Raw genomic sequence first — 11,625 nt, forward strand, 5'->3', positions numbered from 1 at the left:
CTCTTACATCTTTGGATTATTATTATGCATTCATCTTTATCAGAGGTTGTCACCGTGGGGATCGGGACCTTATAAAGGGTCGTGAGACACAGGTGAGCATAAGATGATTTTTCAGGACTCGGAAAAAGGATTTAAAGATTAATTAGGCAACCATTTTTCTATGATAGAAATAGTGCTATAATTCATGTCAAAAAATGGTTGAATGTATTTTATTAACTGTGTTTGAATTGGCCTGTTAGTGCATGTGCCTGTGTGCCTCAACCACCTCCAGGTATGATGGGGGGCACAAGTTTGTGGCACCTTGATTTTTGGGGGTCCTGAACTGAAAATTTGAGAACCATTGAATTAAAAGAAGGAATAGCTGATTAAGGTGGAGCTTGCTTAAACAATCAGAGATGATTTATATATATATATATATATATATATATATATATATATATATATATATATATATAAATATATATATATATAAATATATATATATATATATATATATATATATATATATATATAAATGATTCATTATTTTTTAACCAATAATGTATTCACTGTTTGGTTTGTAAAGTATCTTAAAAGGAAACCAATACAAAATTATATATTTTATGATAATAATTGACCAATGGTTTCAGTTGTATATGTATAAACTCTTAATAAGGTAATTCTTTTAAACAATCATCTGTTAAATGTTCTTAATGTGGGTTTTTTTTATTTGGTAAAGTAGAGGATTCGATTTTTACAGTATTTGAGTACATGTACTCAGTTACATTCCACCATTGTTGGTGTGAATGTCAGACAACGTAGGTGGAGTTGGAACAGTTGGTGTGCTTTTTAACCATCCTTCACGTCTCCTAAATATACATGAAATAGTAACAAAATCTGTGAATTCAAAATCATGGAAAAACTGACTACTTGCTTATTAAAAAGTCAATTTTTACCTTTTTTCCCAGCCATTTTGGGGGAAAAGTTGTCAAACAAACAGGTGTATAGCAATACACAGTACAAGTCCATCTTAACGCTTTATCAAAGACCAATTTGAAACCATGGCAACCGTGTGCTTCATTAAAAAATGGCTGTCACAACATAGTCAATTTTATTTGTATAGCACCAAATCACAACTAAAGTTACAGTCATGACACTTTACACATGGAGTTCTAGACACACACACACACACACACACACACACACACACACACACACACACACACACACACACACACACAAAATCCAGCAGCCTCTATAAATATGAGACAGGATTTGTGGAGAATATTGTTAGAGAATAAACATAAATAAATGTAATTATGAATCACCCTCTACTGACATTCTTGAAAATATTTAGCCTTTAAATATGCAGATTTATGATTTGAATATTGTGTTTCGAGGGCCCTGTCAAGGACCTAAACCCCCACCCCCTGACCTGCAGTGTGGCTCGAGTCAGCCCACATGCCAGGAATCCAGTGTGCATCCTGGCTAAAGGTCACCGAGGGGCTTCCTCCTCCATAACGCCTGGGTTTTCTCCAGACTCTTATCTCCTAATCACCACAATTAGTCCTGCCCCCTTGTGTTTGTTTGTTTGTTTGTTTGTTTGGTGCGAATGGTGCATTAGTGTGTTTGTATCCCGCTGACCAGTGCAGATGTGTCAGGCAGGCAGGCAGGCGTCTGGGGAGGGACGCTGCGGTTGGAGGGGATGCTGCTGACTTCAGATGTGGGGTCTAGATATCGTCATCATCCTGGTTGTGTCTCTGTGAGAGGAGAATTTGCTGCACTGGGGTCACACCCTACACACCAAAGATGCTCTCTTAAGAGTACTGATGTTTGGAAATGTTGTCACTCAGTCTATCTTTCTTTCTTTTTTTTCTTAATATCTCTAACAGGGTCTTTTCATATCTTGTCTTGCTCAGCCTCATACATCGACCCCGGTCCGCTCGTCCGTACGTGAGGAAGTGCAGACAAATGTCTTCTCCCGTGCTCTTTGTCACCTCTTACCTGAATCACCCTACATGTTCTTAATTGCCTCATTTGGTGTGAGGCTCCTCCACAACTCTGCTGCTGCCATCATCTCCAGCCTAACAGGTATAGACGCTCTCCCACTCGTCGTTACTGCAGGAGATACCTGGCTAATTATAGCCGTGTGCTGCCGGAACAGAGAGAGACCTGGATGTCAGGGTGACTGGGAGGAGCGTGCAGTGTTGGAGAATGTGGAAAGAGGATCAAGGGAGGCATCAGATCTACACCAGTGTAGCCTTTAGAGGGGAAAATAAAACATCATTTACACACCTAATCTTTTTTTATTTCAATGTTTGTGGTTGCATAAAAAACACAAGTATTTAATTGTTTTTTCCTGCTCTATTTTTTTTTTAATATTTTGGAAAATGCATTCTCATAACTCAATGTGAGATTCAGTGTGCGGAGTAAAACATCTAAAAAAGCATCCTCATTATTGTTTTGGGCAGAAGAGTCGGTGCTGGTGTTCGCCTCGGAATTCCTGCCTTCCAACCTACTCAGTGCAAAGCATCTCTGTGTAATGCAGCTTGACCTTGATAGAAAAACTGTAGGTGAGCTGCACGGCGGGGTTAACACACACATACACACACCACACAATGCGCCTGTGTGCGTGCGTGCATGCATGCGTGCGCGCGTGTGTGTGTATGTGTGTGTACATCCTCTGTGACCCAGCATGTCCTCTTTCCATCATCTCCACTTTTTTTTTTTTTCCACCATCATCGTAATGGTCCTGTGTGCGCTGCCTCTCCGAGTTCATGCAGCATCATTGGCCAACATCCGTCTCCTCACTTTCTCTCTGGCGTCCTCGTGTTTGTGTGAAGTCCTTGATCCACGTAGATTCTTCCTGAAGAGCTTCTGTATGTCAGCTGACCAGCCAGAGACAGACAAAGGAGGGCCTGAGTTAATTACCTATCATTTAGAGCAGATGGCTGCAGATGATATGTAAATGTGTGTGTGTGTATGCACAAATGCTTGTAAAAATGTATGTATGTTTCTAATATATCTAAAACATTCCTGTATTTTTCTGATGAGTTGTTTTTAACTGATTTTTTTTTATTACAAACACAAAAAGCGTCAAATATATGTTTTTCACATTGCAATGAAAATATTCAGTTTTTCATTTAAAGTACGTTTTCTGTATCGCTCTTTCACTGAAACAGCGAAGTTGAATGTAGGTCACAGTCCTTTTTTTGGGGGGGGGGCTCCTATCAAATTTAGAGATTATTTCTAATGTGACACAAACGCAGTTGATGCCAAGCATAAGGTGGTGTGTTCCCTTTATTAGCATGAAGAACAGAAAGAGGCATGCTAAATCAATGATGAATGTGCAATGAAAATGTTACAGTGCACAGGAAGATGTGTACCCATGGAGGGAGGGCATGGAGAGCTGGGGAGTGGGGGTGGGGGTGGGCAGATCAATAGTACAGCCAGAAAGACCTGCCCGTTTTTGACTTCCTATTGTAAGTTAAGCCTCCTCTGCCTCAGCATTTTCTGAGCAGAGCGTGTGCAAATCACAGTTTATATGCGAGCTATAATGCAGCCTTTGTGCATTGTACTGTAGCTGCTGTCAAGTGTGTGAAATCATTCCTGTCTGTATGTTTAGTCTCCACCAACATGCCCAGCAGGAGTCTGTGAATATAGTCAGCATGTGTGACTGTAAGTTTGCAATGCCACAGATGGAGGGCCACTAATTTACTCATTATGGAGATTTGATATTGTGGAAATGCTGCTGCTGCAATGATCGGATGAAACCACAGCACTGTTTTAGACATTTAATTTGAGCGTCTCCATATTCTGTCTGATAAACCCGCAAATATTTTTTTCTTATTTGTACGTATTTATTTGTGTGTTTTCAGGCATGAAACATCAGGGCAATGCCATTCATGTGATGGTTAGTCTCTTATTGGCTCCCTGGTGTGCAAACCTCTCTCACAGCTCTGAGAGCTTCAGGCCTTTTATGGTACGATGGCAAACACAAGAGTTAAATGTATGAAGAGAGATTGAGAGATGATTTGATTTGTAAATAATTTAGCCACTCTCCGCCGTGTTATTGTGTCATTATATAACAAGACAAATACAACTGAAATACTGGACATTTTAAAAATAAAAATATTACATTAGAAATGGCGCACTTTCACTTTCACATTCATGCTGAACAAATTAAGAATGATACGTACAGTAGCCTCTTGTACTGCAGGGATTTTCCTGGAATGATTACATTCTGTGTGTTGAAATATAGGATTTTTCCAATGAAATTGAATTATTAGATATATTTTTACAGAAAAGTGAATATTCTGTATCAGCTTCATTTAAACAAAATTACCGGCCCTGAGGAATCAAACCAGGAATCACATCAGTGGAAGACTGTTGGAAAATGGAAGCTACTATATCTGAGTGTAATGTCGTAACAAGGAGGCCCTCTACTGGCAAGACAAGTTACTGCAGCACCATGTTGCAAGGAGACAAGGAAAAATACACATTGGGTTCCCCATATGCTTCATTCCTGCTCTTCGATGCATCACTTTCACATGATTTAAGGTCGACGAATATCAACTCGCAGCAAAACAACCTACAGTTTAATAATGCAACAGATTACAGCCTCCCTTAAAATAGATCAACAGCTCTCTTGAACCATTACAACTCTGATGATGGTAGGATTTATTGATCTAGGTGTATCTAATAAATTGATCAATGTGTCCTTTCTCTTTCTTTCTATTGTTATTTGGGTGCTTTTTGTTTGTCTGTTCCCAAGAAAGCAAAACGTGTGAGGCCTGAGCTTGGTGGAGGGGTGTACCGTGGGCCAAGGAAGAACCCGCCGTAAGAAGAGTTTTGCGAGGTATGCCTTGGTGTCCTCTGGCTGAGTTTCTGACTTGATCATATCTTTGTGACTTTTATTTTGTGTCATTCAGTGTAAACATTCAATATCTGTTCCAAAATATCATGTCCTATCGTGAAAAAATATATCATGACTTTTAAAAAGAAAAAAGAAAAGCAACGCAAAAGAGGATTATGATTTGGCTTTATAACCTTAACCACCAGGCTACATGCTTCATAGTGTCGTCTTTTACATTTGCCTTCAACTCATTTTCACTCCGATTTTCTCTTTCTGTCAAACACACACGCTCACACACACACACGCTTGTTCGCTCACACAAACACGCAGCATCTTTCTCATTGCCCTGCAGAGAAAGAGTGCCAACCTTTGATCTGGTTTCGCTCACGGTCTATATCTCTCCCGCAGCAGGAAAAAAAACATCTCACACACACACACACACACACACACACACACACACACACTTTTTTTGTTGAGATACACTTGTCATGCAATGGCAAGCTCATATGCCAGGGAATCAAAGGTAACGGGTGATGCCTCCAGAACCTGCATTAATATGCATGAGAGCTGGATCTGCCCTATGATGTAATTGCAGTAGCGGCGAAGGTCAGTGCCTTTGCCCAGCCTGTCCACAATATCAAAGCTTTAGATGTACACACTCCACTTAGGCTTGGTTATGGTAATCTCCATGCATTTTGAAGATGGAGGATGACTCTGCTGATAGGGGTGGGTAAATATATGAAAATATGCTCTCAGGGGTCTGACTCTCGCATTACAATCTCTCATGTTCTCTCCTTGGACACACATCACAGTGAGCCTTTCATCCGTTAAGTAGAGCTGTTTATAAACCTCACACCCGCCTATGTGGTCCTGTTCTCAAGGCTCTGCTGGTTCTGGATATAATAGAGCTTCCTTTTTTTTTTTTTTTTTTTTTTTTTAGTCATGTACCACCTCCAGCCCTGATACGGCCCTAAGGATTTTACTGTATATCAAAGCAAAGCATCCAAATGTTTAATGAGAAGGACTGAATCTGTTTTTGTGAGCTTAGATCTGCGGCGTGGTTGTTTGACTTGTTTCTCTCTGTTCTGTAGTTTCCTGGTTGCTCACTGGTGCAGCTGATTGATGGAACCAGGACAGAGAACAACTCCTATCACACGGCAGTGATTGCTATCAGACCCAGTTCTGTCACCACATATACTTTTAACATTGACAATATGCATTTCAGTAAAACATCAACTCGTCCTTAAGGAATCTAAGAAAGTTTTTTTGTTGGTCTTTTGTCCAAAAAAATCCGGGGTACGTGGATAAATCTCAACAGAATTTCAGTTTCACGCAGTGCCATGACAACAATTGTGTAAAGTAATTTAAGACACTTGTAAAGTTGCAGTTCTGGACTGAAAGTTTCTTGCACTTTATCAATTTTTCTCCTAAATCTGTCCCTTTCTGGGAGGTTACAGGTTGCCTGTTCTGTGGGAATCCCCCTAAATTAGCAGCAGAGTGGGGCTCCTCCTCCACAGTAGTAAAGAGGAGCTACTGTCAATGCTAATAACCACAGTGGTCTCACAGAGCGCTCCCTCAGGGCTGTTTGACCATGCAAGCAAGGGGGGAGGGCTGGATGTTGGGAGGGGTGGGGAACAGGAGCTGATGCCTCTCAAACTGTCTGAACTTATCTATCTCTCTGGCCAATTCACCTCTCTCATATAGGAATATGTTTCATCATAACCCTGCTGTGCTTGGAGATGGAGCTGCAGGAGCGAGGGATGGGTAGATGCAGGCAGCCAGGCCGAAAGACAAAAATACAGACAGACACGCGAGCAGATATTCAAAAGCTTGCCCGGGGTGTGGGGGGGGGGGTGGATGGGGGCTCGGACCTTCTGGGAAGGCCCTAGTGCTGACATCAGCGGAGGCAATCGCAACCCCCACAGAGCACCATGAACCAAAAAGAGTGGGCGAGAAGGAAGAAGAGAAGGGAGGGGGAAGGAGGAGGAGAAGATGGAGGAGGGCGTAAGGATGGGGATCCAACACTTGTAATCGGATCATTGGCTACAGTGGGTTAAGTCAATGTGATCAATAGAAACTGCACATGCAGCAGAGAGCCTTTAATGGCCCTTAATCTCCATGAGGCTCCAACGGGAGGGTGGAAGAGGAAGTCACAAGAGCAAAGCTGCTGCATCACATTACACACACCCACAATGCACTTCTCTCTCTCTCTCTGTCTCTCTCTCTCTCACTCTCTCACTCTCACACACACACACTCACACACACACACACACACACTCACACACAGATATGGATCTGAGTATAGAGCTCTGACCGGAGACTCCTGGCCTCAGCATGTCGTATTCCACTCCTGCTCATTTCATTTCAAATGCATTACATTTCAGAACTTTCTATTCCTTGTTACCCCCCACGATGCACATCCTGTCCCAGCACAGGGCCACATTCCGTACATTGAATTAAATAAGCAGGTCGACCCCAGCTAGTGCCTCCCCGGTCATCATCTCTGCAGCGGATGACGGCTGCAGCCCTGTTACGAAGCATAGATGTGGTTTCTCCCGTTCATTCAGTTCATCTGTTTAACTGGTGGGCTTCATTGAGGGGTAACATTTATGAGGCTGCCACCCAAAAGTACACCTTCTCTTTCTCTCTGTTCAGCACATCTTCCTCCTTCATGCTTCTTTGCTATCCTTAGAAGAAGGAGAAAAAAAAAGAAGATGACCTGAAAACTGTAGACAGAAGCAGGACTGTGTATGACCTTCTGTAAAATGAATCACCCAGGTAGGCTCTGATGATCTTTTATGAGTAAGTCTGGTTACACACACACACGCACGCACGCACGCACGCACGCACACACACACACACCAGTGAAATATAAATCATTGTAAAACAGGAGCGAGGAAGCTGTCTTTTTCATGTAGTAGTATGAAGTACAATGTGAAGTATAAACTGAAGCACTCTGCTGAATTCTTATTGACGGACATGTTTTTTTTTTTCTTGCTCGTTGGGTGAGATGGTGCCTCTGGTTGCCTGGAAACATTTGAACAGATTAATGACCCTGGGCCTTGAATGCTTTCCTGCTTCTTTCAATGTTGCCTATATGCATCATATAAACATTTCATTTGCCCAGCTTAGAACTCAATGGTCGTCTTCTCTTCAGTAAAATGTAATCCTGTAGTCTTAACTGACTACAAAACACGGACGTTGCTGTCGACGCGTTCAGACTGTAAAATATCTGCGAGACAAACTTTGTTAAGAGAAAGAAAATCAATTAGGAAACTTTTCTTTAAAAGGGCGCTCCTCTAATTCACATACAAAGGTCAGTGAGGAATACTGTGGCTTGGAGAGAGAAAAAAATGCCCTGATGATGTCACTGGGGTTATCTCAGCTCAGGCTTGAGTTCAGAGCTGTGTTCAGCACCAACCGTCTAATTTAACAGAAATGGTGGTGTGTGGAGCTTATGATTCCATCCTGAGTATTAGGCTGATCGTTATTGCTGATCACGGAGTTACTGACACCTTCACCTTTATATATGTGTGGCTGTTGCTGGTGATTGGGTGACGCCTCTAACACCCAAGAAACAGGAGAAAACATACCTCCAACCCATTGCTGGCCATTCGAAGGAAAAATGTTGGAAACCGTAGCACACATTGATGCTCTGATAACAGATCCAATGTTGCTGCATCGCGGGAAATGTAGTGTCCAGTGTCTCTTGGGACGCCCTTCATGGACGTGATGGATTGTTGCTTTAATTTGAAATTTGTTTGTCTCATGGTCACTCATTGACTCAAAGGCTGTGCACGATGTGTCAAAGAGTAAAATAAATGCTAAGCTTTGCTTTCTGTTTATGTACTGTTGTGGAGGGCTGATGACATCATCTCCAAGCTGCAAGAGGAAAAGCAGTGACCATGTCAACAATGTCTAAAAGTGAGAAATGCATGCAAACCTTCAAGTGATAGTTCAACCATCCATCTATTTTCTTTTGCTTGTCTTGTTAAGGGGGGCTGGAGCCTATCCCAGCAGCTTTCGTGTGAGAGGCAGGGTTCACCCTGGACAGGTCACCAGTCCATCACAGGACCAACACATAGAGACAGACAACCATTCACACTCACAGTCACACCTACAGTCAATTTAGAGTATCAATCAGCCTCGTCCTCTCTTGATGTCTTTGGACTGTGGGAGGAAGCTGGAGTACCAGAGAGAACCCACACAGGAACAGGGAGAACATGCAGACTCACACAGAAAGATCCAATACTTCTGAAGCATTTCAATTTTGAACTAAAGCAAAACGTTCACTTCAAATCGGCTTGCTCACTAGCCAGATGCTAGCGTAACTTCTCGCTAGACTCGTGCTGGAAATAGATGAGGGATGAGGTTTATCAGGAGGCCAACCCAGTAGTTAGCATCACCGTGAGTTCCATGTGCAAAACCCGACAGAAATTTTATGTTGGAATTTAGATTATTGCTAGAAATCAGCTCGATCCCCTTTGGCTATGAGACAAAGTGGTTAGGTACATCAGCTGCTAACTAAACTGTAGGTTTGTTAAATTGATGTCTGGTTCTTTTTTTTGGGGGGGGGGGTCTTTTACAACACGTCTGCCACATAAATATAAATATGATACATAACTGCTATTAGAACATCTATCTGCACTAAACTATTGGAATCCAGATGGAATTGTTTGCAGGAATATTCCTCCTGTTGAGCACCTGCATTTAAAACAATCACAACAATTTTTGAGGAAAAACCAAGGTGATAAATCTGTTTCTTTCTTTGCTGAGCAGCAGCAGCAGCTTGTGTTTGGCACCAAGAAAAAAAAAAAAAGAAGCTTACTTTCAGCACACAAATAAAGATGTATCCATAGCAACTGAGACACCTTGGAAAAGAGCAAAAAGAAGAGTTAGATATTACTGTCTGTTAAAACTCTTTTTTTTAATGAAAGATAAAAGCCTGCTGATTATTTTTCGTTGATTTGCTGAGTAACACCTTAAAATATCGGAATAAAGCTATTTCATCCTTCCCTGATGCTCTCACAGCTCTATTATTTTATTTACCAACCTTTCACTGGCATCGGCAAACACTGCTAATCAGAAAAGCCGGCGTATCTATTCAGAGTCATTTCACGTTCTCCCTGATCAACGGAATGTCAGCGAACACAGTCATCAATAGGACTAATGTTCTGAGAGTCGACTCACTGAGTGACACGCCATCGCCCAGAGTGTGAAAACCTTCAAAACATGGTGGAAGTGCCAACCCTGAGACTTGCCCTAACCTTGCCTTGAGCCATGTGTTGATGAGTCTTCAGTGCGACTGAGACTTCAAAGGAATCTCAGCCCGCTAAGAAGAAGATGCTCGTTCTCTCTCATCTTCTTCACTCCGCTCAAAAAAAAAAAAAATCCCTCTCCAGAAGGACATTTGGATGATTTGCTTGACACTTTCTTGGAAGACTTTTGACCGCTGTGGGTTTGGAGCAAATTAACTGCTGTGTAACATTATAGTCATTAACCAGCTGGTTTGATGCTTAAATGGGGGGGGGGGGGGGGGGGGGGGACACAAAACACGACAAGCAGTTGAAATTGAATGAAAAGAGTGGGGAGTGGGGAGGAACATATTTTTGCTGTTCTGCTCCAGAGAGGAGAAATTAGACCAGGGTGTGCTGTTCGTGACATGGTAGAGAGTGTAAATGTTGATCAGAGGGCTCTTATTAAATCAGGGGGTTATCACACACAGCTAGTAATTGTCCTGGTGAATAAATAACAAGTTCCCTGCTTAGTTTCCCTGTTGTGTTCATAGACAAACGAAGGCGGCGAGAGCGAGGGCTTTACAAAGAAAACCCGATGGATGCTCAAATTAAGAAGTTCCAATTCAAACCCTCCAATGTCATAATTACAGCTCTTTCTTCCTCCTCTACAAACATAAAGGCTTGATCTCTCTCTCACACACACACACGTCCTCGTTCTCTTTCCTCCACCTCTCACTGCACAGCTTAGTGAGGTGGTATTAATTGCTCCAACAAGCTGCGGAAGTACAACAAGTGCTTCTTCATCCTGCTGTAATTGTGTCTGTAGGAGATGGAGGGCTTGAGAAGAAAGAGGGCTTTGCTGCTCCGAGGAAAGGCTTTGTGTTGAGTCCAAGTGCGTAGGGATGAGAATATTTGAAAGAACCTAGTGTGACGGCGCCCCCTGGTGGGTGAAAGAGGACTCAGGAGGAGTTTTTCTTTATGTTTAGCGATGAAAAATACGGACGTGAATAAAATTGGATTACAGATGAAATTGTTATAAATACAAATGAACAGCAACAGTACAAATGTCCCTTGTTGTCACCTTAAATCTGCAACCCTAGTGTACAATTGCATGATGTCATCAAACCCCCATGTAAAAGTTTCTACCCTAATCATGTGCGGTGTAAAGAACAAATTTACTCATTCCATTCTGAATTTGTTCTGTTGCTGTTGTATCCTCCTGCATGGAGAAACAGCTAAACTGACTGACTCAACCTCATTAGTTGAAGGTTTCAGTGTCACATCATCTAAATGTAGCACCAGTTGAATTAGTAATCTGTTATCAATATGTGGTTGAAACGAATTCTTCTTTCTTCCCCAGTTTGTCTGATTATTTTATCTTTTTTTTTTTTCCCTTCCCCTTAAAGCAACTTTGTGTATAGAAAAGCAGCATGTAAGTACCAGTCAGTTTTTAATTCTCATCACCAGTTCGGAGATTATGCGACTAAAGGCAGCGACAGGAAACGGTGGTTTTCCTCGCGTCAAGATTGAGACAGATTGTGCGTTCACATGCTT

The 11,625-nt window shown here is 42.0% G+C and overlaps 1 long non-coding RNA gene across 1 annotated transcript in view; it reads left to right on the forward strand.

Moving 5' to 3' along the window:
- LOC147241697 (uncharacterized) overlaps positions 1-3,226 on the forward strand; it is a 116,157-nt gene extending 112,931 nt beyond the window's left edge. Inside the window, exon 8 of the long non-coding RNA XR_015110876.1 lies at positions 1,899-3,226. This is a non-coding gene — a long non-coding RNA (uncharacterized LOC147241697). The remainder of the gene's footprint in view (positions 1-1,898) is intronic.
- The last annotated feature ends 8,399 nt before the right edge of the window (positions 3,227-11,625 follow it).

The sequence above is a fragment of the Aulostomus chinensis genome, chromosome 21, assembly GCF_037954235.1.
Source record: "Aulostomus chinensis isolate RoL2024-O1b breed Wild chromosome 21, RoL_Achi_v1.0, whole genome shotgun sequence".
NCBI lineage: Eukaryota > Metazoa > Chordata > Actinopteri > Syngnathiformes > Aulostomidae > Aulostomus > Aulostomus chinensis.